Source organism: Ictidomys tridecemlineatus, chromosome 5 (genome assembly GCF_052094955.1).
Source record: "Ictidomys tridecemlineatus isolate mIctTri1 chromosome 5, mIctTri1.hap1, whole genome shotgun sequence".
Lineage (NCBI taxonomy): Eukaryota > Metazoa > Chordata > Mammalia > Rodentia > Sciuridae > Ictidomys > Ictidomys tridecemlineatus.
The window spans coordinates 170,442,677-170,469,757 of NC_135481.1; the positions used below are offsets into that span (position 1 = coordinate 170,442,677).

Here is a 27,081-nt window from a genome sequence, read left to right on the forward strand (position 1 = left end):
TGGAAGCTGTGCAAACTCTTATGTTTCTTTTAGTAAAAATGTGATAAGAATTTGAGTTGCCTATTAGACATCTCAGTTGAAAGGAGGGATAAGTGTGTATTGTGTGTTGCATTTGAGGTAATTTCCTCTGTTCCAATTTGCTAGTATACTGTTTACTGTTTATTTTAGACACTAATTAAGCTATACATTTTTTTCCAAATTTTCTAATTGATTCTTCTTTATGTTCATCCAATTTTATTTCATTCCTTTCCTTTTTAAAAAAATAGTTCAAAGTCTTTTTTTAAATTAAAGTGTAACTTCTATTTATCTCTTTGAATACCCTCAATTTTTGTTTTAAATCTTTTTTAGGATGTTCAGATTGTTGATTTTATTGGTTTTTCTCTTAGCATGTCATTTCCTCATGTGTGTTGTCATTTTGTGATTGTGTTTTTGTCTCTTTCCTTCCCTCTTCTAACTTCTGCCTTTCGATTGCCTCACTCGAAAGCTCCAAAACCTTTATCTGAACCCAGTTAAATGATTTATAACTGGTAGTTGGTGAAGGACACCTGGGACATTGCACATCACCTTAGTGTCATCAGATGGCTTCATTTTGGTTTTTGGCCCAAGAACATTTTTATATTCTATTTTGGTCAATTTTGTTTTATCTTTTTATAATTTGTCCATTTTTCTTGGGCATAATTTTCTACTATGAGAGGCAGAATCTGTTGCTTACACCCAAGAAAATTAGGTTTATATACCATGTACTCTAATAGACGCATATGTATGCATCTGTAGTGTATTCAGAGCCAAGACGTGCTTATTTGGCATGATTCTCTGATCATTATAACGCTGTTACAAATCACTACCATCCTAGAGGAGTGTGATATGGGTGCCACCTTCCCTCAGGAAGCCCAAATTAAGAATGTAACTGTGTAGTGGAGAGATTTGTGGTTCTTCAGCTGTTGAGTGCCTGCTTTCTTTTGGGAGCAGCATTTCCTTTTTGGGAATTCTGTCTCACATGTTGGGTCTAGTCTTTAAGAGCTGTAAGACAAAGTGCCCTCCTTTCCGCCAACGAAGGAGTAGGCACATCAATAGAGCCAGACCCGCTGAATCTCTGAACTCTCCTGGATCATTATGTCTTCATCAGAATAGCCAGAAGCTAGAAAAAGTACTTTGATTGTTTCCATTCCAGGATGTCAAGTGAATTTTGCCATGAAACCCATTAGATCATCTTGACTCATCCTTTCTGACCTCCAATTCTATGAGATCTTTCACATCTCTATCAAACTCCTTTCTTTTAATATCATTTAGAGGCAGATTCTGTTGCCTATCCCCAAGAAAACTTGGCTGATAGAATATGTCCCCTTGCAGACATAGCTGTGTATCTACAGGTACTTACATGTTCAATTGTGGATTTCATATACTTGCTTCAGTTCAGCAGCTTGCATTTTCTCCCCACGAGATAATCTATGTAATACTCAGTATTAACAGGAAGCATTTATTAATTCAAGTAAATTCTAATCTGACTAGCTGTGGTGATGAGGTAACAACTGGCAGACTCAGTTGTTCAAGTGAGTTCAAGTGCTCTTGCTATATTAAAAGCAGAATGGCCAGAGTGGCACTGTCTCATAAGCATTCTGCTTCCCTGTTGCATCACAGCCTTGTCTCCAGCATCTTTCACCAGGGCCTTCCTGTCCTATTCTGCTCACTAACTCCACCTCTCCTTGCAAGACACTCTACAGCCTTGGAGCCTTTTATGAATACCCTAGTCTAAGCACAATGCCTTTCCTTCCCCTCTCTGAATTTGCAGAGTAGCTGGCTATGCTTCTCTTCATAGTTGCTTGCCTTGTTACTTTTTGTCTGAGTCTAAGATATAAAGAATAATGAGATTGCTTTGATGGTATCAATATTTTATCTCCCAGGTGCTGTGGTCAGAGAGGCTTGTTAGGTGGTATACACCCTTTTGTGTTTTGAGTGCTTATTATGGCATTATATCTGTGCCCTTTGGTCCATTAAATGAGATGATTGTAGACACACACACACACACACACAAACTTCTTATTACACATCGCTAATGATATATAAAAAGTTAGGTGCCCAATAAGGGATTGGACCCACTTCTACCTCAGAAACCTGCTTCCTGAAAGTTCTAGCATGTAACCATCTTCTTAGTATCTCTCACCCAGCCGCAGACACTTACCTTCTCATGCCAGCCTGTCTTGTCTTCCCACTTCATTCTTTTCCAGACTTTCTCTTTTGCCACCCCTCTAAGTTATCTTTTTTTTTTCTTTCTTTTGGTACCAGGAATTGAACCAAGGGGTGCCCAACCAATGAGAAACATCGCCAGCCCCTTATATATTTAATTTAGAGTTAGGGTTTCACTGAGTTGCTTAGGGCCTAAGTTGTTGAGGCTGGCATTGAACTCTGGATCCTCCTGCCTCAGCCTTCCAAGCCACTGCAATTAAAAACATGCACCACCATGCTTGGCTTATTTCTAATTTTTAGTTGTAAAGGACACAGTACCTCTTTATTTATTTATTTTTATATGGCACTGAGGATTGAACCCAGTGCCTCACATGTGCTAGGCAAGCACTCTACCTCTAAGCGATAACGCTGTTTCTGGCTCTAGGTATCTAGAGGTATTTATTGTACCTCTAGCACCTAGTGATTAGAGAAGACAGCATCATCTACCTTAGGTTAGCCAGTGGGTGACATCCAATGGATGGTCTTGGCTATATTCCCATAAAACTGTTTACAAAAATAGGCTATAAACTGAATTTAGCTCAAGACAGTATTTTGCAAAACCCTGGTACAAAGGCAAAACAAAATTAGTGATTGCCTAGAGCTATGCAATTAAAATATGACCCAGCAATCACACTCCTGATATTTATCTCAGAGAAATAAAAACTTGCATCCACACAAAAACATGTGCATGATTGTAGCAGCTTTATTTGGAGGAGCTCCAAATTAGAAATAACAAAAATATTCTTCTATAGGTGAATGGTTCAAACTGAAACACCTAGACCATGAAAAAACACTCAACAATACAAAACAATGAACTGGGCTGCGGCTGTAGCTCAGTGGCAGAGTACTTGTGAGTCTGTGTGAGGTACTGGGTTTGGTCCTTAGCACCACTTAAAAATAAACAAAGGCATGGTGTCCATCAAAAAAAAAATTAAAAAATAAAGTAATGAACTATGACACTTCAGAACATAGCAACTTGAAAACATCTCAATGGCAATGCATTGAATAATAATAAACCAATATGGAATCTCAAGGATCATGTATTATATGATTACATTTGCATAACTTTGAGGTAACAAATCAGAAAAGTGGAAAACAATAGTTTCCAACTGTTAGGGATGTCATGCAAGGGGTGGAGCTGGTTCTAAAAGTACAACAGGTGGGAGACCTTTGTAGTGATGGAATTGTTCTAGATCCTGAATGTAGTGAGGGTTGTGTTGTGTGATTCAAAGACACAGAACTAACTACATAACCTTGTGCCAAATGTCAATTTTTAGGTTTTTATGTTTCTACTAGGATTATCTAAATGGAACCATTGGGGAAAATTGGGTGAAGGATATATCTTTGCAACTTCCTGTGAAACTATTTCGAAAAAAAACTTACTGTATACATGTATGTATGTAGAGAGAAAATGAAAAATTTCCACATTACTCTTTAGCATTTTACAACTTCATTTTTAATGACTAATACTTCTGATGGTTCTGTTAACATTTTTAATTTCCTGCTTCCTTTTAAATTACTCAGGAGTGGTAGCTTGCAGTTTATTTTGGGGAAAATTGGGCCATAAGGGCTTCCCTCTTTGGAGTCTCTAAGAAGTATTCCCTGTGTCCCAAGAGCTTGGAGCCCTCTTGTGCCAGAAACAAGGAAGGCATCAAAGACTTAAGGGATGAAGTGAGAACAGATGAGCCAATCTTAAAGAGACTCCAGAGAGGACAATCTTGACACTAATGGATGTCTGTGACCTAAAACATATTGTCCTGATACAATTACAAAATAAAATAGCAACCAAAACCCTGCATTTGTTACCACTAGAGCCTAATGGGCACAACCTAGTTCTCTGTCAGTTTATAAACAAAGGGACAGAATTAAGCATTTATCCTCCCTTTGTGTTTCAGTTGTATTTCAGGAAAATCAAGGAGTTAATAAGGAAGATGTTTCCTTTATGGAAGAATTCCAACTAAAAAAAGCAAAAGGAATGACAGAATTAGACAAATTGTCACCTTGTAAACATCAGTGGAACAGTGAATTGTAGGCAATGGTTGTCCAGAGATTTTTTTTTTTTTTTTAAAGAGAGTGAGAGAGGAGAGAGAGAGAATTTTTTTTTAATATGTATTTTTCAGTTGGCGGACACAACATCTTTGTTGGTATGTGGTGCTGAGGATCAAACCCGGGCCGCACACATGCCAGGCGAGCGCGCTACCGCTTGAGCCACATCTCCAGCCCAAGTCCAGAGATTCTTGAACCACAAAGTGAGAAGTTTATGGTGAGGAATGAATGTGACCCCCGCCTGAACCTCCTGAACATTTTGGCTTTGGCATCAGCAAGAGTAACAAAGTTTTTATGTGTCTTCTGGCACATGGCCGTAGCAAAAGCACAATATCTATTATCAGTTCTTTCCTAAACAGCTAAAACTGAATGTGAGTATGCCTTTCCCTGTACAGGAAATACAGGGAAAAGAGGACACCATAGGTCATAGATGACATTAAAGGATGCAAAAAGCCATACAGAGGACATGGAACATTCTAGAAGGCTCTCTGAAAGACGTGCATTTTGGATTCACATTGTGGAAAGGGAAGAGTCATGTCTGTTTGGCTAAAGTTCTCTAAACTGGTATATGTTCCGATAGCAGACCCCTAGAATGTGTCAGTTTTCCTTATAAGGAAGTATTCAAGAGATGTGCTCCTTCTAAAGAACTGGGGTAGTGTGAGGGGGGCAACTATAGGAAATGGCCTGGGTAGAAGATCTACCTTCTTTCACAAATGCCTTCAAAAACATTCAAAGTGAAATCAGCAATTTTTATACAAGCCTTAATATGCATATATGCATGCAGTTTGAAAAATGCCATCTTTTCATCCGCTATCAACTTAATGGCAGGAAGGGGAGCTACCAGCTGTTGATGGAACACCAAAAAGTCCCCAAGACACCTGGAAATGGTTACTGGGAGTAGGAGAGAGTTCTGGTGTGGGATATGATCTTGCAGGTGCTGGGGGTACTCAGGCTCCTGGTAGCCCCATGTCCCATGAAACGCGTTGCTGCCTCTGATGCTTGCTGAGGAGCAACAGTGAGATATGGCCCTGGAGATGGCTACATAGTACATTAGGGAAAGTATACGGTCCTACCGATTCTGATGCACAAAGCCCAGAAGACATGAATCCCTGTGGCCCTAAAAGACCAGCTCCTGCTGAATCTGGGTGCACCATAAGGTATAGGTAGCTCTGCAAAGGGCATGTTTTATATAATATATGGCTGTATGGGGTCAGGGCCTGGTACGGATCAGGCTGGGTAAAAATCACGAGAAGGGGGCCATGATGATCCTGAAGGAGGAAAGGGCCCTGGCGGTCCTGGAGGGGGTCTGTTGGGAGGTACAGAAGGAGGCATTTCTGTTGGCGCTGGTCCAAGAAGCACAGTGGAGGGTGTAGCACTTAGTGGAAGTCCAGATGGCACAGAAGGGTTGGAGCCTGGCCAGCCTAGAGGAGGATGGAAAGCTTTTGTGTTGTTCACAGTAGGAGTTTTGGCAGGGGAGTGTTCAGAAAATGAATCAGTCATTTTCCTGGCAAGATTGGAGCCCACTACAGAGTATAGTGGCACAAATGAGTCCAAGGAAAGTGGGTGCTGAAGAATGGGGTACAGCCTGGCTGAGGGCAGGGTGCAGGGACACCTGTAGGGAGGCATGGGGTTTCTGGAGGGAAGTGGAATGCAGAAGCAACCCAGGGTTGAACTGTGATAATCAGGAGTTTATTTGTGTTTTCTTAGCTAACTAGGGGGGAAAAAGGAAGAATGATTCATCTGATGCAATTTCCCCTTTTTCTTTCTCATTGCAATTTAGGCTGTTGGTTAATTTCTGGGCAGAGAGCACTATGCTGAGGGTATGAACTGGAGATTTGCCTGTTCACCAGTTGACCTAATGCAGCTGGGTATTGTGGGTGGTTCAGTTCAAAAGCCTCTCACTCAACATTTTGTTCATTGTAACAAGATTCCAAGTGTGCGGGGAAATGTTTGCAATGAGACAGGAATGAGGTGAGGGTGAGCAGAAGGTAGAAAATTCTAGATGAGCATCTATAGTGTCTCTGAATGATGAAATGTGGTAATGTCAGTCTAGTTTCTGGATTCTTGTACTACCTATAATCTGGTGTGTGTCTGGAGTAAATCCGGTCATTGTAAAATTACATTAAGCCAAATATCATTAGATAATATGCACTTAAAAAAAATCACCTTTAAAAATGAATTGGGAGTTATTTATGCCATGGCTATTCAAAATGACGAACATGACTATGAATTGATCTCTAATTGGTATACAATTATTTGATCTCAGAATTCATAGTCCATTGTCTTAAATACCATCTATATGCTGAAGATGCTCAGATCTGTGTCTCTAGGTTCATCTTTCCTTTGAACCAGAGACTCCTGTTGCCAACTGCCTTTTTAAGATCTCTAGTTGGAGGTCTAACAGGAATCTCAAACTTCACAAATCCCAATGGGAACTCATGTCCTCCCTCTGTGCACCCCAACGTTTTACCAGCTGTCTCCCCTATCTGATGACATGCAACTCCATTCTTCAAGTTTGCTCAGGTCAGAGCTTAGAGTCACCCTTGACTCCTCTTTTACTTTCAGACCCCACTTCCAATCCATTAGTAAATCCTGTCGAGTTCTTCTCCCTGCCCCTTTTGACAGAGTGACTTGGGATTCCCAACTAGCACTGGGCCTCCTACCTACCTGAAAAAATTCATGGCCTCAATACCATGTCTGTTTTGAGAAAATCAGGATTTACTGTTTATGACTGACTGTTGCCTTTGCTTATTCATTCCAGGCACCAAGAGACTCCCAAGACTCCTGGTGGTCCCTCAACCTTGAGGCACTTGTCCCATACGACTGTGCATCTAACTCTCTGACCCCTTCTTCCATTCCTGACCATCCCTAGAGCCTTCCTCTGTGCTGCTTGGTCATTTGTCAGTGAAATGCCATATGTCTTCTACCTTTTCTTTTTTGGTGCATCATTCCTGGAGATACTGTAATCTGTTTGATGCATGGAGTATACAGAGCAGGCTATTCCATCTCCTATTTCCAAAAATCCATTTAATGTATTGTCCTTGGGTAGAGGACATATCAGATACTAAGCTGATAAGAACAGAAACAACATTTGATCTTAGCCAAAAGGCTGAGAAGCAATCTCGACCTTTCCCCTCCATGGTGCCTTCATCTTTCTCTAGGCTAGCACTGAACATATAGGCCTCATTCCAAATCTTCTAGTAGTAAATAAGAAAAAAAAGTTGAAAGGTGAAATTAATTTTCATAACATTTTATGTAACCCAATATATTTCAACACACAAAAACTATAAAAATATTAGCTATTTTATATCCCCCACACTAACTCTTTGAAATCAGCAATGCATTTTATAGGTAGAGCACATCTCAGTTTGGATTTCCAACAGTTACAATGAAATGAAATCCTACCAAATCAATAAACCTATGTTTAAGAGAAAAACATTTGTTATAGTATGGATCTGGAATGTTCCCCAAAGGCCCATGTGTTAAAGGTGTGGTTCTCTGCTTGGTGCTATTGGAAGGGATTGGAACCTTTAAGAGGTCTAGTAGGAGTTCTTGGGATCACTGGGGAGGTAGCCTTGAAGAGAATGGTGGATCCCTGTCTGGTCCTCTCTTCCTTTCTTTGCTTCCTGATTGCCAGGAGGTGAGCAGCTAGCTCCACCACATACTCCCTGCTATGATATGCTGCCTCACCACAGGCCCAAAAGCAATGGGGCCAAACAACCATGAACGGAAATCTCTGAAACAGCCAAAATAAACCTTTCTTCCTTATAAGTCGATTACTTGAGATCTGTGATACAGTAACTAAAAGCTGACTAATACAATATTTTACTCTGATTCAGTTTTTAACTGAATTTGAATTAAGTTCTATTGAAAGTTCAGTTCCTCAGTCACACAAGTCACCTTTCCATTGTTCAGTAGTGGATGTGGCTGACTTCACAGCTCTGACTGCAACCTCTTTTTCCCTTCTTGTTCTCTCAGAATGCTGATGTCTTCTTTCATGCCCTGTTTGCATATCCATGGGCCTAAAGGTGGCTGTCTTCCTCACCATTCATTGCTCCTTTCCTGGAACATTCTCCCTGCTTCTATGATACCCCATTTCTCCCACCACCTTCCTGGTGACAGTCATCTACCAAAGGCTGCAGAGGACTTTCTTCCTTGAAGGTTCACTTCCTGCCTCACTGTCACTTTCTCTAACACTCTCTGTTTGGTGATGTCAACATCTTTGTAAATAACATTTCCAATATCCTGGCATCTCGGTTCTCTGCCAAAGATCTTGTCTTCTCAGCCATTCATTCCAATGGTCATTTCCCAGACCTGTCCTGACAAATACTGACAGCTTTCCCTAACAGAAATCTTGTGCATCTTGCTCTCTATCACAGCTCACTCCCTCTGGCACCCTCCCCACAGCCAGACCACCAATGCATTGGTCCCATCCCCTTTAACAGTGGCCTGCTACCTCCTCTCAGACTCTCACTTTCTGCCTCTTCCAGCCTTAATTACCCAGCCAGTTGTTGGAATTACTTCCTTGTATGTGCCCTCAAGGCCTTCTATTTCCATCTCACCTCCAAGCCATGGTCTGCACCCACACAGCTGAACAGAGCTGGAGGAAAGCAAGCAGCAGTCTGATGGGTCTCACATGGCTGAACTCACCTTAGAGGATCTGCAGGGCTGGTCTGAAACCTGATAGTCCCCCTAATCACACAACTTTTATCTCATCAATAGAGATTCCACTTAGGGGCGCTTTAACCCTGACCTACATCCTCAGGCCACCACACTTTTTTTTTTTTTAAATAATATGTTGACTTTATTTATTTGGTGCTGGGGATTGAACCCAGGGTCCTGTGCATGTAAGGCAAGCACTCTGCCAACTGAGCTGCATCCCCAGCCCCCACCACACCTTTTTGAGACAGGGTCTCCTAAGTTGTTGAGGCTGGCTTTGAACTTTTGATCCCCTGCCTCGGCCTCCACAGTAGCTGAGATTATAGGTATGAACTACCACACCCAGCTAGATGAGATTTTATTATGCTTGAAAGTCTAATTTTCTAAATTCATTGTTTCCCTGGATATATCACTTAGGAAAGCTACAAGTTTCTGGATTGGTAAAAAAGAGATAATGCCCACCTTAAATAACTTCCTATCACATATGGAAATCACATATATCATAAATGTGCAAGTCAAAAATTAGAGATGTCTTTAGTGAAAATTCACATGCTAAATTCACTTTGATAGGATTTGGCATTTTCAGTTAAAAAAAAAAAAGACGGGGAAGATTCTGATTCCCTATTTACTTTATCCTAAATTGATCTTGTTTCCCTTCTTCCACCAAGTTGTTGCCTGGGTTGGGGGGTGGAGGTATGAACATGAACTGCTGAGCTGGGATGGCAGTGAGTAGGCAGGATCCCCATGGGTTTTCTGTATGTAGATGAAATAGATATATGTCCAATAGACTTTTCCTGTCTCCCTCCTACCTGCCTGCCTATCTTTACATTCTTTTCAGTATTCTATCACTTAAGTACTATGGAGTATTTGGCATCTTGATACCTCTATACTCCCAGATAGAAATGGGAATTGGAAAAAGTCAGCTTTGCAAAGTTAATTTTTAAAAATGTAACTATTGGTATCTAGCCATCTTACTTTCCCTCTGCTCAATACCAAACCAAATGTATGGCAGGAAGCTACCATTTGAAGGTAGCTGTTTATGCTTACTTGGGATCTATCACTTCCAGGAGTTGTTAATTCATGGCATTTTGGGTGTCTTGTAATTTTAGTTGTACAATTAAAGTGGGAAACAAAAAATGAGGTACTCTTGTAAAGAATCTTATGAACTTTTTTCCGTATATTTTATTGGTGTATTATAGTTGTAATTTGGCTGTTGTGAATTGTGATGCTATAAACATGGGGAGCATGTATTGCTTCAGTATGATGATTTTCTTCTTAAATCTTTATAATTTTTTAAAATTCTTTTTAGATACACATAATAGTAGAGTGTATTTTGACATATCATACATACATGGAGTATAACCTCCCATTCTTGTGGCGTTACATTGGTCGTATGTTCATATATGAACATAGGAAAGTTATGTCTGATTCATTCTACTGTCTTTCCTATTCCCACCCCCTTCTCTTTCCTTCATTCTTCTTTGTCTAATCTAATGAACTTCTATTCTTCCCTCCTCTCTTATTGTGTGTTAGCATATGCATATCAGAGAGAACATTTGGCCTTTGGTTTTTTGAGGATTGGCTTATTTCGCTTAGCATGACAGTATCCAGTTCCATCCATTTACCAGCAAATGCCATAATTTCATTCTTTATGGCTGATTAATATTCCATTGTGTATATATATATATATACACCACATTTTCTTTATCCATTGGTGACTTTAATTCTTTAGGATAAATACTGAGGAGTGGTATAGCTGGGTCAATAAGGTGATTTCATATCTAATCTTTTTGAGGAACCTCCATACTGATTTCCATAGTGATGAACTAATTAACAATCCCACCAACAGTGTATAAGAGATAAAACTTTTTCTTGATAATAAATTGCTAATTACTGTTATAACTAATTCCAAGCTAAGGGATATTCTCAGTTGGTGGTGGGAATGAACATACAAATAATTAGTTGCAAAATATTTTTGATGAAGAGAAAGACCCTTTCCGGTTTAATAGTTGTTGGACAGACTTCAAGGATCACCAACAATCACAGGTTAGACACGATCACCACCTAGCGGAGATACGGTATACTGGAGGATTCTTGTGGATCAGGCAAACGGGATTAAACCAGTTTACACCTCAGTCTTCACCATCTGTATTCCATTACCGAAATTCCTAAGGGCTCTAGTCCACCTTTTCCCCGTCTGTAAAATGAGGATAATCATCAGTATTCCAGATGAAAACAGTAAAGTTTAATAATGTATGTAAGGACTCGATTATATATATGCCTGACATAGGGTTAAATTCTTAATTTACAGATTATTAATTTACAGCAGCAATTACAGATTCTTTTATCAAGTATCATTCACTTCCATCTTCAGGAGCAAATTTTACTGAGCACTCGGAAGGATTTTAACTACTTGATCTCTTGTCATCTTTGAAATCTTTGTATTTACCTCAACAAATTTTGCACGTGCTTACAACACATTATCATCATGCCCTGTAAGCCTTGGAGTGTAGAGTTTCCCAGGATGGCAGAGGAATTACCAGAGGAAAGTTCGGTTTCAACATTTTCTCAGTGGAAGAAAGTTTTAAATGCTGTGTCCATGTGCTGCCATCTTATGGTACTTTGGAGGAACATGCGTCCTCTATACCAGAGTCCCTTGGCTGACTTGGTTAGTCCAATCCTTTTGACATATATTATATGTACTTATACATCCTGCATAGGCGCCCATAACCCCACACACAAAAGCAACAACACAACGGGTCCACACAACGTCATTCTATATGTAGGTAGCAAGTCACATCCTGCTAAAGAAGAAAAGCACATGCCCCTTCACGCCAAGGAGGCTGCCCTATTGAAGCAGTATTCACAGATCTGGGAAACCTGTGACTTTAAAGATTCAGTTCACAACGTACCCAACTCTAGATTAACTCTTTGGATCTGCTAGTGCGTCTTCACTATTCTCTCCCCATCCCTCAACACACACCCTATGTCTGCCCCAGTCATGCGCTTTCTCTGGAAAGCTCCACACAGTCCACATGTGAGCTTCTGCAGCATCTGTCTCAGCCCACTCTGGACACTCTTACCCTGAGGGACAACTGGCTTGTGACCTGTTTGTGTGCTTATGAATAAAGCTGCTATAGACATTTTTGTATAAGTTTTTGCATGAACATAAATTCTCATTTTTCTTTGGTAAATTTCCAGGATCATAATTACTAGATCTTATGGTAGTTTCATGTTTAATTTTTAAAAGAAACAATTTTACAGAGTGGCTAGTATTTACACCAGCAAAGTATGAGTGACCCAGTTGCTCCTCCTCCTTGCCACCACCTGGTTTTGTCAATATTTTTTTTTCCTTCATCTGTGCTGGTAGGTATATAGCAATCTGTCATAATGAGCTCCATGTGCATTTCCCTAGTGGCTCACAGTGTCAAACATCTTTTTGCATGTTAATTTTGCCATCTCTATATTCTCTTTAGTGAAATGTCTGTCTTTTGCTCATTTTTTTCTTTTTCACTTTAATAGTTGTAGGTGTTGTTGCTATTATTGTTTCAGTAGTGAGGATTGAATCTAGGGTCGCTCTATCACTGAGCTACACCCCCAACCTTTTTTTTTTTTTTTGAGACAGAAATATCTCACTAAATTGCTGAGGCTGGCCGGAATTGCAATCTTCCTGCTTCAGTTTCTTAAATTGCTGGGATTACAGGTTTGCACCACAGTGTCCGTAATGAATTTTCTTTATACAGTCTGTATATTAATCTTTGGTCAGATATCTAGTTTGAAAATATTTTCTCTTAATCGAAGAGACTTGTTTCTTAGAAGGACCTTTTGCAAATGGAATGTCTTTAGTTCTGGTAAAGTCCAGATTATTTTTTTTTCCTTTTACAGATCAAAATTTTGGAAAAAAATTAACAACTCTTGGGCTGGGGCTGTAGCTCAGTGGCAGAGTGCTTGCCTAGCATGCATGAGGCACTGGGTTCAATCCTCAGCACCACATAAAAATAAACAAATAAAATAAAGGCATTCTGTCCATCTACAACTACAAAAAGTATTTTAAATATTTTTTTAAATAACAACTCTTGCTGAAGCCTAGACCTTAGAGATTTCAATTTTTTTCCTTAGAAGTTTTATAACTCTACAATTTACATTGATGTTCATAATCCATTTTGAAGTTTTTATTTGTTTTTGAAACAAGGTCTTGCTAAGTTGCTTAGGGACTTGCTAAATTGCTGAGGCTGGCTTTGAACTTGTGATCCTCCTCTCTCAGCCTCCCAAGCTGCTGGAATTACAGGCATGTGCTACCACATCCAGCTTTATAGACATTTTTTTTTATCAATTTGAGGAATGTCTCCTTTAATTCTATTTTCATAAAAGATTTTTTTATCATAAATTTTTGTACAGAATTTTGACAAGTGGTTTTTCTGCGCTGCTCAACATGCTCATTTTTCTTATTTAGACCACTAATAGGTTGGATTTCATTAAATTATTGATTGATTTTCAAATATTGAACCAGTCTTACATTCCCAGAACTAGCCCTATTTGTTCATGGTATATTATTCTTTTTATAAATTGTATGATTCTGTTTGTCAACATTCGGTTATGAATTTCTTGCATCTATATTCATGATGAATGTTGATCTCCAGTTTCCTTTCCCTTCCTCCCTTCCTCCCTCCCCTCCTTCGATCCCTGCCCCTCCCTATTTCTTTTTACCATTTTTATCTGGTTTTGGTGTGAGGGTTAGGCTGGCTTCCTAGAATGACTTGGGAAGTTTCCTTGCTCTCTTATTTCCTTTAAGAGAGTTTGTAAAATTGGACTTAGCTCTCTTTTGAATGTTTGATAAAATTCTCCAGTGAAATCTGGATTAGCGAGCTCTTTTTCAGAAAACTAATTATAAATTCAGTTTCCTAATAGTTTTAGGTGGCTTTTCAAATTACCTAGTTCAACTGTGTGAGTTGTGATAGTTTTTGGTTTTAAAGGAATCAGTCCATTTCAGCTACATTATCAAACTTAGGTAAAAGGAATTGTGCCTTTGGATGCCTGCAGGGCTCGTCATGTTATCCTCTGTTTCACTCCAGCATCGACATTATAATGTCTAAAATCTATAATCGGAGAGATATATGTGATTATTTTGTCAATATTGCTAGATCTTATCAAACAGTAAATTCTCCATTGATATATATATTGTTTTTTGATTTTAATTTCATTGATTTCTCCTCTGTATTATAATAAGCTTTAGGTTTATTTTGTTCTTCTTTTTCTAGATTCTCAAGGGAGAGTTGGGTTATCAATTTGAGACTTTCTCTCTTTGCTGATGTATGCATTTAGTGCTATAAATTTTCCTCTGGCAACTGCTTTAACTATGTTCCACAGATTTTGATATGTTCTGTTTTCATTTTCATTCATTTAATTTCATTTTTAAAATTTGCCTTGAGACTTCCTCTTTGACCTATAGTTTACTTAGCATGTGCTGCTTAGTTTCCAAGTGCTTTGGAGATTTTTTTGTTCTTTCTGTTGTTGATTTGTGGTCTGGCTACTGGGCAACTCGTCTTTAATTTCCTCTGAGTCCATAGGACCAATCCCCAGCTCCTCTGCCGCCTGCATGACCTCTCTGCCCCTCCCCCAGTAACTTGATTCAGAGAATTGCCTCTTAGCCTTCCTTTGCCCACACCCTAGTCTCCAAGGGACCCTTATTCCAGTTCCTACTTCTGTCTAACCACAGTCAGCTCCCATCTGTACAATGTGAGTCAATGCGTGGCCCATGTTTGCACGAGAAAAACAAAACTCAGACTCAGTATAAACACTATTATATATATAATATAGTTATATTAAGGCATAACACAGTATAATACCATTATAGTGTATAATATAGTATAACACTATTAAAGTATATAATATAGTATAACACCAATATAGTATATAATATAGTTACATTACAGTATAACTCTCTTAAAGGAAATAGGAGAATAAGGAAGAACAAATGTAATGAACAGAAACAGAAAAATGGAACCCCCAGGCAAGTGGCCAGTCTGGGGACTTAGATAAGGAAAGGTGAGCCTGGGCTTCAGAATTCCAGCAACAGGGAGCACAGGACATTGTGGTCTAAGCAGCTTAAGCTGGAGACAATGGAAGGAGTCAGACGTTCTGGTGTCCTTGGCAGCTAGCACTAGAACTGGTCCTAGGAAGACACACTCAGCCTTGTCTATGGAAGACCTCTGTGGGGCTTTCCTAGAAAACCAACACCAAGCAGAGGTTGGAGCCTCCTCCCAGTCACTGGGTTATTTCTTATCATACTCAAACATTGGCCTGGATAGAATAACTTCAAAGAGGTCTTATTTTAAGAAACAGCACGGGCTGGGATGGTGGCTCAGTGGTAGAGCACTTGCCTAGCATGTGAGAGGCATTGGGTTTGATTCTCAGCACTGCATATAAATGAATGAATAAAGGCCATCAACAACTAAAAAAAAAAAAAAAATCCAGCAACCCCCTCCCCTGGCCTATCCTCATTATCTGCCTTGTTAGAAAATAATCTTTTCCTCTTTGAGCTGGTGTCCTGTTATCACCCCCCCCACACACACACACACAAACAACACACCACCATTCTGTCCCCAGCTCTGCCAGCTCAACTTCAAGCTGTCCTGCTGTCTTCCCTTCTGTTCTGTGAGCAGGTAGATCTCAGAATTTTCACACTATAATTTGTTGCAACAATATGGGTCACAGTGGCTCCTGATCTAAGGCAATGCTCTTCTGGTAGGTTCCCAGTAAGCCTTGCTTTGCACTTTTCTTTCTTTCTCATGTTTTTTTATAGTAGTATTTTTTAAAAAGTGTCTCTAGCTCATCCTTTCTTGCTAAATTATCTCTGAATGAGGTAATTATTTTCCTATTCATTTAATTTTTTTTTGTATTTGTAGATGGACAGCATACCTTTATTTTTTAAATTTATTTTATGTTGTGCTGAGATCAAACCCAGTGCCTCACACATACTAGGCAAGTGCTCTGCCACTGAGCTACAGCCCCAGCTCATTCCCAAATCATTTTTCCCCAATCATTCTTTTAGCAGGAAGTTCATTTGGAGGAAGATAGAGCACTGTGATCCAGGTTCTCATGAATTATCATTAGAAAGCCAAGATTTTTTTTTGCAAGGGATTTTTCTCTGTCTTAAAAAAATGCAATGCAGCAGCTAATATGAAAGAACATATAAATTGTATATGTAAGGGAGAATCCATCCCGGGTAGCTACTGCTCAACTCCAGAAACAGAACCCCATGATTATTTCTGCAGATCCCCCTAGAGCCTCAACCAGTCACATCCCTGGCAACCACTATCTGGAATTTTACCTTTCTATATCAATTACCTTTCTTTGTAGTGAGTTTACAATTCTTTGTGTTTGCAAATCACACATTGGATGGTTCTGCACATCTTCTTATGTGTATTGCCCTTCTGGATCTCCACCCCTTGTTAGCGACTTTCTTGTGCATTGAATGGATCTTTTATTTATTTATTTATTTATTTGTTTATTTATTTATTTATTTAGGGTCTGAGGATTGAACCCAGGGCCTCACACATGCCAGGCAAGCACTCTACCACTGAGCCACAACCCTGGCCCCCAGTTTGCATATCTTTACTGCTATGAAGTATTCTACTGCAGTAGTTCTATCGTATTTTATTTCACCATTCTTCTGTTAACATACATATGGAATGTTTTTGCTGCTTTAATCAAGATTTGCCCATTTTCAAGGACACATGTGCAAAGTATTAGTTGGTCATGGAATTGTATGTTCTCCTTCCTTGGATAAGGCCAAACAGTTTTCTAAAGTGGTCTTATCAATTTGCACACTCAGTGAAAAATGAGTTCCTACTAATGCTACTTCCTCACAAATATTTTGATTTTTGTATGATATTAACCTCTTTAGTTTTCACTAAACAACGGGTTATTGTCGGGCTGTATTCAAGAATAAGCCACGCCTTCCTCCTCCACCAAAATTTGTTTTTAGTCATAGCAATTTCTACCATCCACTGTCACTCTTTACATATTATTTGTAGCTGTTTCCCCTCCCTCTTACAATGCAAGTTTCAGGAGGGAAGCTTCTCATGTGGAGGATTCCATTCATCTGCCTTTTGGAGAGTTTTGAGAAGGCGACTGATTTCAAAGATTCTGCTTGTTACTGATAACCTGGCACCTGCCCCTCCTGGCACACTAATGATCATGGGCAGCAGGACACAAGGACTTGGTGGTCTCTATGGAAATTGTCTACATTAAAATAGCTCCCAGAGATCACTCTGGGCTCTGACTCTGAAGACTACAGGGTCTTGCAGAGGAGACCAAGATGGATCTCCTAGTCCCAGGAAGTGGTCTGAATCTTGTATACAAAGACAAAGACATATTGAGGAAAACAAAGATCAGTATGTTTTAAGAATGTAGATACTAAATTCTCAACAAAATGATAGTGAATTAAATCTAGCAGCATATGAAAATGTTCAGACACGAAGGCCATGTGGGATTTACCCTAGGAATTCAAGATGCATCAAGATGTGAAAAATTAATTAATCTAACACACCACATCAATAGGAAAAAGATAAAAGCACATGATTTTCTCAACAGACACAGAAAAATCACTTGATAAGATAAAGGACACCTTCATCATAACAGTAGCCAACACATTTGGACCAAAAGGGACATTTCCCTTCCTGGTAAAGGGCATTTGTGAAAAGCCCACAACTAACATCATATTTAATTGTGAAATACTGAACATCTTCCCCTGAAGAATGGGAACAAGAGAGGAATGTTTGCAATAAATGATATCTATTCAATACTGTATTGGAAGGTCTAGCCAGGAAATTAGGCAAGAAAAAGGAACAAGAAGGATTCAGATTAGAAAGAAAGAAATAAGACTACCTCCATAAAAATGAAAAAAAAAATCTACCAAAAACAAGATTTCAGTAAGGTTGTAGGATATAAGATCGATATACAAAAATGAATTGTATTTCTGAGCATTAGCAATGAAAGACAAAAGTTAAAACTAAGGAAAACAATTGTTTCTAACAGAATCACAGAGAATAATATATGTAGGAATAATTTTTTAAAAAAGCAGTATCAAACTTATGCTCTGAATATTAAAAAGTGTTGAAATAAATTAAAGAAATTCTAAATAAATGGGAAAATGTTCCATGTTCATGGATCAGAAGACCTAATAGTGTCAATATGCCCATATTCATGTGATGGCTAATTTTGTGCAACTTAGAGGATATCTTTAGATGAGATTAATAAGTAAATCAATGAACTTTGAGTAAAGCAGATTGCCCTCCATAACTGGGAATGACTGGATGGTCCTCTTCTAATCAGCTGGAGGCCTGAGTAGAATAAAAGTCCAGCCTCCCTGAGCAAAAGGGAGTTCTGTGGAAGACTGTCTTCAGACTTCATCTGCACTCTCAGTTCTAGCTCTCCAGCATGCTCATTTTCTGGCTATAACTGCAACATATGACCTCTTGGATCTCCATTAGCAGACTTTCAGACTGGTTTTTTTGGAAGGTCAACTTTCTTAGGTCTTGAACGTGGCAGCTCATGCGGCAGATTTTGGACATGCTTGTTCCATAATCATGCAAACCAATTCTTTATGATAAACATCTCTATATATGTACATCTTGTTGGTCCTGCTTCTCTGGAGAATCTTGACTACTTCATCTCCCCCAGTTGAGTTATGGGTTCAATATAATACCTATCAAATCTCCAGCTGACTTCTTCACAGAAACTGATAAGCTGATCCTGAAATTTGCATGGAAATTTGAGGGATCCAAAATAGTCCAAACAATCTTGGGAAAAGACAAGTTGTAGAGGACTCACCCTTCTCGATTTCAAAACTTATTAAACCAGCACTAATCAAAACAGTGCAACACTGGCATTAGGATAGGTGTACTGATCAGCGAAGCAGACTTAAAAGCACAGAAATAAGCCTTATATTGTTAGATAAAATTATACTTTGACCACTAGAATCACTTTCCAAGAAAGGTGCCAAAACAACTCAATGGGGGAAGGATAGTCTTTTCAACAAACAGTGCTGGGTAGCCACAGACAAAATAATAATGTTGGACCCCCCCCCATCCTACATCATTATACAGAAACTAATTCAAAATGAACCAAAGGGCTAAGATTTGGCTCCATGGTACAGCGCTTGCTTGGCATGCTTGAGGCCCTAGGATTAATCACCAATACTAAAAAAAAAATTAAAAAATCAAGACTTAAATGTAGGAACTAAACTCTAAAACTCTTTGAGGAAAACATAGGAGTAAATTTTTGGAATTTTGTATTAGGCAACGATTTCTTAGATCAGATACCAAAAGTAAAAACGAGGAACTGGTGTTGTGGCTCAGTGGTAGAACACTTGCCTCACATGTGTGAGGCACTGGGTTCTATCCTCAGCACCACATAAAAATAAATAAATAAAGCAAAGGTATTGTGTCCAGCTACAAAAAAAAAAAAAGTAAAAATAGATTGGACTTCATCAAAATTAAAAGCTTTTGACTTCAAATGACACCACGAACAAAGTAAAAAGATACCCTACAGGATGGAGAAAATATTTGAAAATTATATATATGATAAGAGACTTATATCTAGAGTACATTAAAAAAAACCCACTCTTCTGGGGACTCACTGATAGAGCTCTTGTCTAGCATGTATAATTCCAAGTACTAAAGAACAAATATGAAAACAAGAAAGAAAAAGAAAAACACCAACTTTTAGAACTCAACAACAGCAAAAACAAACAAAAACCAAATTAGTGGAAAAAAATAAGCAAGGATTTGCATGGATATTTCTCTAAAGATGATATATAGGCTAAGGAACATATGACAATATGCTCAACACCATTATTCATTAGGGAAAGGTAAATCAAAATCATAAGATACCACTTTTTTTTTAACCCAAGAGATTGACTGTAATAAAAAATAGCAAATAACAAATGATAAAGACCAAATGTCTTTCTCTGATATGCAGATGCTAACTCACAATAAGGGGGGGGGGTGCTAAAGAAGAATAGTTACTTAGATTAGGCAGAGGGGAGTGAAGGGAGGGGTGGGGATATGGGAATAAGAAGGATAGTGTGATGAAGCAGACATTATTCCCTTATGTACATACATGACTGCAGAACCAATGTGATTCTACAACATATACAAATCAGAAAAATGAGAAATTATACCCCATTTATATATGATATATCAAAGTGCATAAATGCATTCTACTGTCTTGTATAACTACTTAAAACAAATTACAAATTTTCAAAAAAGAAAATAACAAATGTTAATGAAAATAGAGGAAAAATGGAATCCTTATATATTGCCAATGGGAATGTAAAATGGTGTAGGCACTTTGGAAAACACTTTGGCAGTTTCTCAAAATGTTAAACATAGAATTCCACTCTGTCCCAGAAATACACACTGTGACCTAGATATCTACTCAAGAGAAATGAAAAACATGTCTACACCAAACTACCCAAATGTTCATAGCACCTTTTTCATAAGAAAAAGTGGAAAGAGTCCAACTCCCCATCAACTGCTGAATGGATAAATTGTGGTTATGTATACCATGGAATATTTTACAGAAATAAAGAAATGAAATTCTGATACATGATGCAACAAGAACACATTTTGAAAACCTATTAACTGAAAAAGCTAGGCACAAACCTGTTGTATGATTCCATTTATAAGTGTGTGTTAGTTAGCTTTTTTGTGGCTGTGACAAATACCTGAGAAAAACAACTTAAAGGAGGAAAGACTTATTTGGGATTATGGTTTCAGTCCATGGTTGCTTGGTCCCATCACTATGGGCCTGTGGTAAGGCAGACTACCATGGTGGGAAGCATATGGCAGAAGGGAGATATTCATCTTATGAGGATCAGAGTGGAGACAGTGAGCTCAATGGGCAAGGGTCAAAGTATAGTCCCCAAGGGACGTTCCCAAGTACCTATTGCCCTTCAACTAGGTCCTACTTCCCACAGCCTTCATCACCTCCCAATGGTCCATTCAAATTATGAAAATCAGTGAATTAATCCACTAACAAGGATTAATCCACTAAAAATGTTAAAGCCCTCATAACTCAATCATTTCCTAAAAGCCCACCACTGTACTTTGCTGCTGCGGGAATCCTCCAGATCCAATCCATAATAATAAATATCAAAATTGGCAAATCTATAGGTACAAAATCGATTAGCCATTATGTTCCACTAGGGGTTGTGGTAAATGGAAAGTGGCTGCTAATGGGTACAGAGTTTTCCCTTGGGGTGATGAAAATGGTCTAAAATTAGATTGTGATGAAAATTGTACAATCAATGCTGTGATTATACTAACAACCAGCACACGTTTTCTTTCAGTACTGGGAACTGAACACAAGAGTGCTATACAACTCAGCTACATCCTTAGTCTTTTACTTTTAATTTTTTAAATTTCAAGACAGGGTCTCACTGAGTTGCTTAAGCTGACCTTGACCCTCCTTCCTCTGCTCCTGAATAGCCCAGATTATAGGTATGCACCACTGCAATCAGCTCCAGTGTACATTTTAAATGAGTGAATTTTATGGTATGTCAATCATATCTCAATATAGCTAGTTTTTAAAAGAAGAAGAAGAAGAAGAAAAAAAAAAAACTCAAGCAGCCTGTGGTCAAGACTTCTGGGCAACTACCACCCAACCTTCCTTCAACCCTACTTCTTTTCTCCTTTCCTCTTTTCTTTTTCATCTAGGCTTCACAGGTTTCTCTCTTTGATTGGCAGCTGGTGACCAGCTGGTGGACCACTCAGATAATCGGGTGGGCCACAAAATTCAGCCAATCAGAATCATCCAGCGGGTGGTTCCTTGGAGTAGAATCAGTTAAACTGACAAAGACCCCATCAGATGGTCCAGTATTTCAACGACTCAGAAGATATGGGCCATGTTGGGACACTCAAGACTAAACTGACTTGTCCAGGTCATTGAGTCAGAGGGGAGGTCAGTTGGTGGAATAGTAAAAGTCAGGAAGATGACCAGTGGTCAGCAGGGTCAGGCCATCCAAGGACAAAGTGTGAGCCTGCCTGGGTCCTAGAGAAGGACAAACGTCGCTGCTGGTAGAGGAGCTTCTATGGATAAGAAAGTCACCTTCTGTCTGGTAAGAAGGGATGCCCCATGCTGGGGTCAGGGCATGAGACCCCTACCAGGTCAGGCCATGTCCCAGGGATGGACATCCTCTGTGTGACCTGCCTCCTTCAGAGCAGCTGGGGACAGGCTGAGGATGGGGAGGAGGTGGTACAGTAGCTCTCAGGATCAGGGCAGGTCTTGGACTTGAGGATTCAGGAGGAGACAGGCCCCCTCTGTCTCCAGAGAATGAGGGTAGCATCTACTATGGCTGACGTCAGAGCTCATGGTCTAAACCTTGACTTGGGTTTTACCAGATTCCTTCCAGCAGCACAGAGGCCACAGGAACCATGGTCCGGAGGGGAGGGACGCCTGGTTCTGAGCTCAGGTTCAGCCTTGAGAGCGCACTACACAGAGATGCAAGCAGACAGACAGAAGGTGCACAGGCACAAACTAGTGACCGCACCCTCCCTCTCTCCCTCCCTCCCCTTTGCAGCAAGAAACATTGAGTGGCAGGCAGGGCCTCAGGCAGCATTTCCAGGAGGAGGGACCCACAAGGGCAGTGAGCTCCCTGTAGGCACCACTGGCCCAACAGAAGGAGCCCCTGGGAGCCAGGCAATGAGGCTGAGGAGGGCAGTGTGAGAACCAGTCTAGAATTCCCTCAGAGAAAGACCAGGCCTCCAGGAACAAACACAGGGCTAGGCATGAGGTGACACAGGCCTGCAATCCCAGCTACTCAGGAGCCTGAGGCAGGAGGATGACAAGTTCAAGTCCAGCCTGGGGAACTTAGTGAGACCCTGTCTCAAAATAAATTTTAAGGGCAGGGGTTATGGCTCAGTAGCGGAGCGCTTGCCTCATACATGTGAAGGCACTGGGTTGGATCCTTATCACCACATAAAGATAAACAAAATAAAAAATGTTAAAAATTTTTTTAAAAGGCTGGGGGCATAGCTCAGTGGTAGAGGGCTTCTCTAGAATATGTGACGACCTGTCTTCACTCCCCAGAATTTCAAAATTAAAAAAAAAATTTAGCTCATATGGGGAAGTCAGATCCAAATGGGGGAGGAAAGGGGACCCCATTTGAAAATGGGGCTCACAACCTACTGCCATCAGAGCACTGAGGACATATTAATTGGAAAGCCTGCCCAGCACTGAGGATGGCGTGCACAGGATGCACCCTAACAGCACAATCCCTTGAGTCTGTGCTTCCCAAGGCTGACATCTTGCTTGTCTTTTCCTCTAGCAATCAGCCACAGCTGCCTGGCACTGCCCACGCTCACAGTCTTCTGCCTCAGGGGCTGCTGCCCTGAGCAAAGCCACTGGAGGGACTGGGGACAAGGACCAGGACACTGTCACCTGCACCAAGGCCTCTGGATCAGCACAGAAAGGACAGAGGTCCAAACCACAGATGCTGAAGGAGGACGGTAGCCACAGGGGAAAGGAGGACGCAACTACCAGGTGTACCTGGGCTGAGGGACTCAGGGGAGGTGGCCAGGACCAGAGGACACCTCGCCCCCCCATGGTCCAGGCGGGAAAGCCACTTCTGCTTTAGGGGCTAAGTGTCCCATAGAAATCACCTTATTTGGGCTCTCCAGGCTGCAGAGGCTGCACGGCTCCCCACCCAGCCCAGCTGGGCTGCAGCCATACAGTTCAGGTGCAGGAATATGGTCATTTGCTTTTCTTCCCCTTGGGGACCAGACTAAGGGGAACAAAGTGATACTGATTACCTGTTGGTGGTCATATGCGTTCCTGTAATTCTCAAATGTTTGAAAATTGCACTTCTCAGAAGAAGGCGAGTAATTACAAACATCAGACCCCCTGCTGGACCTCACATTGACCCTACCCCACCCGGAGCTGTACCCTGCTGCAAGCATCATGTGGTCAGATTCAAGAGGGACTATCAGGATCAGCATTCTGGAGGCTAGACCTCATGTGACTCCTGCCCAGACCCTGGCCCTGACCGCTGTGGCTGGGAGGGGAGGAGACAAGGCTGGCCATGGGCCTGCGCTCCTATCCGCCTTGACCTTCTCTAGACTCCAGTTTGGAACCAAACAGGATGAACACAGAGGAACCCTGAGAGCACCAACACAGAGAGTGCGCCACAGAAACCTGGGGCCTCTGACTCTCTCCCTTCTCCAGCCCCTGGATGCTCCATGCTGACTGGGTGCTGTGGGTCCTGAAGGAGGGGCCCGGCGCTCTCCAGGCTGGGCTGGCTCCTCCTGGAACAGGGCCCACAGCTCTCAGTGGCCCTTCAGGCTCAGTCTTCTGCACTGAGGAGGCTGTGCCAGGAGCCACCCCTCCCTGGAGCAGGCCAGGACCTGGCAGACACCTGGGGAGACCCTGCACACTGGGGGCTCCCCCAGGAGACTTCTGCCCAGCAGCACCCTCTGCTACCGCACCTGCCAGCAGAGGCCAGACTCGGGGACTGGAATCTGGACACATCCCTGTGGTTCTGGCTGGCTCCATGTCATGGCTCTCACCAAAGCCTTGTCTTCCTGCACAGGGAGGCAGAGGGGGGTTCTGAGAGCAGGCCATGGGCCAGGGAGGGAAGGAGCAAAAGAAAACCAGGTGGCCCCAGAGCGCTGAGTGGAGTTCCATGTGCGAAGGCCAGCCGGCTGTGTGATTTGGGGCAGGTTCAATGAATCTCTGTGCTTTTGTTCTCTTCAAAATGGTGATGAGAACCCATGCTACTGACGTGTTGGGGTTTCCAGTGAGTTTCTTGTGCAAAGACCCGGGGCAGTACCGGGGCATCAGTAAGGGCTGTGGCCATTCTTGTGTGCTGCCAGGTCACCACTGAGCAAGGAGCACCTCAGAGCCCTGGCAGTCCCTGGCCAGCCCTGCCTCTGGCTTGAGGCTCGGGACAGGGAAAGGCCACTACATGCTTTCTTCAACAGCCACCAGCTGGGCACATTTCAGTTCCCTCCAGAGTCTAAAATCAGAGTCCTTTTGATGTGGCCAGTGGCCCCAGTGCCCAGAGAGAATAGCTTGGTGAAGTTATTGGTGTGGCGTTTTGGTGTTGTCTTCATAGAAAACCAAAGGGCTTAAACATTTACATTTGCCCTGAAGTTATAAGCAAGTTCTGACCCCCTGAAGATGAGACAGACCCATCTTGACAGTCAAGTTCAAGTCTAAGCCCCCCTCCCCCACCCCATTGCAGGGGAAGGTCATTGCGTGTGTGAGGGTGGTTGGAGCAGTCAGGCCCCTCAACCAATTCCTGTGCTGGGCCTGATGGGTCCATTTGGATTTGAGGACCTCTCTCTGGAAGCATTTCATGACCAGATCGTCCTGGAGATGGTATCATAGACCTTGGTCTTCCCAATATTTCTTTTGCTGATGACTGATTTTTATCTCATTTCTTCTTTCTACAATTTCCGTTGTCTTCTTGGGCTCAGTGGCAGGATGTAATTGAAGAGTTACAGTCTGCCCAGGTCTCACCCCACTGTCTCTCTGTGCTCAGATCCCTTTCTGCTCATTCTCAGGGCCTGGCATCCAGGACTTTTTTCCCCTTTTGGGTGACTTCCTGTGCAGAAGCCAGCTCCTGCTCTGACTGGACCTCAGTGAGATGTTGCTCCCCTCCCGTCCCAGGGTGAACACAACTGGACATGTGCCTTGATCTACTGCTGTTGTCCCAGAAGCCTTCTCTGCCTTCTTCCTGTTCCAGCCTAACTCTCCCTCCATTCTACCCACTGCTTTTCATATGGGGAAGGAAACATTCCAACCTTCCCAACCTTTAGAGGTAAAAATATCAGAACTCCAAGAGGGTGGTCTTCTCAGGGTCGCACAGAGTTGGTAGTGTAACCCATGAAACTGGTTCTTCAGAATATGACTGCTTGCCAGAGGTGTCCCGTCTGTTCAAGAGTCTCGGTAAATTGGGCTGAACAAGGACCAAAGAGGGGTGGTCTGGTCCTGCCCACCCATACACATGGCCTGAGGTTTCCATGGTGATGGTAAATGAGCCTCACCTGCTGCCTCTGATCACTATTGCATGTCCCCTCTCTTCCTGTCCTGTGCTAAATGCCTGGTTGCAATAGACTCTAGGGGAAATGGAGCCCTGCAAAGAGGGGCCAGTCACGCAGGGACTGGGGGCTCTGACACTCTTTGAGTTCATGGGCTTCAAACCGTGGGAGCTGGGCAGCAATGCCTGGGGTAGAGGCAGTGAATGGTGATTAGGGTCCAAGTTTATATATGGAAGAAAGAAATATAGCCATGGTTTGGAGAATCCTAAAGTTCATGTGGAAGATCTGGGGCCAGCTGGAGGGAAGATGGGTGCTAGAAATTTGTCTGAGAACAGAGAAGATACATGGATAAATAGGGTGTCTCCCGGACGGACACTGGAGGTGCTTGAAGAGAGGCCCAAACTCTGTTGCAGGGACAATGCTGAGGGGATTCAATCAGGGGATAGGAGTAGGAAAAGGCACTTAAAAAAATCTGGTTTCAAAATCCAAGTTACACATTTGTGTGTCTTTAAGAGGCAAATAACTGTACAAAGCTCACAAAGAGCAATGTCCTCTTTTCCCCCTTTGCTCTCAGGCAAGAGTAATAATGTTTTGTTCTAAAACAAAAACAAAAAGAACAAAAGAACGTCATCTCATGTGTTGCCCCTGATAGTTATCACTTGTGTCTCTGTGTTTGCCTCTTGATTTTGGAGGTGAGTGCTTTGCTAACTTTGGGGAATTTGAAAATACGTGGTTTTACTTTCCATTGGCCTTGTGGTAGCCTTTCCCTCTCTTTTTGTTGGTGAGAATTTTTTGCCAGTTCTTTGTTTTTTCTTTTCCTGTCATCCTTTTTCTGGTTGTATTTTTGATGAACTAAAATCTCCCACCAGGACCTGCCAAGCTAGTGACCAAGCCTTTAACACATGGGATTTGGAAGGACATTCTAGATCCAAACCATAACAGTATGTAACTGTAGTATCAATGAAGAACAGTGTACCCCACTCTCATCCCAAGAAGCAAAGCACCACCACTACTATTGTGGGGCTCTGTGTGTACCTATATACCAGTATTGTGTAGGCCACAAGCATCTCTCTCCTTCATACTCAAATAAACGTTATATTGAAATTTA

The 27,081-nt window shown here is 41.4% G+C and overlaps 1 long non-coding RNA gene, 1 other non-coding gene and 1 pseudogene across 3 annotated transcripts; 1 reads left to right on the top strand and 2 right to left on the bottom strand.

Moving 5' to 3' along the window:
- The first annotated feature begins 368 nt into the window (after positions 1 to 368).
- Positions 369 to 27,081, top strand: LOC144378059 (uncharacterized). 2 transcript variants are annotated; one of them, XR_013439562.1, is made up of 2 exons: positions 369 to 4,486; positions 23,261 to 27,081. It is a non-coding gene; the product is annotated as an uncharacterized LOC144378059 (long non-coding RNA). The 2 variants fall into 2 exon arrangements; XR_013439563.1 differs by lacking the exon at positions 369 to 4,486 and adding an exon at positions 20,025 to 22,051.
- Positions 5,088 to 5,769, bottom strand: LOC110597692 (uncharacterized; annotated as a pseudogene).
- Positions 7,205 to 7,390, bottom strand: LOC120887027 (U2 spliceosomal RNA). The gene has a single exon (XR_005730198.1). It is a non-coding gene; the product is annotated as a U2 spliceosomal RNA (small nuclear RNA).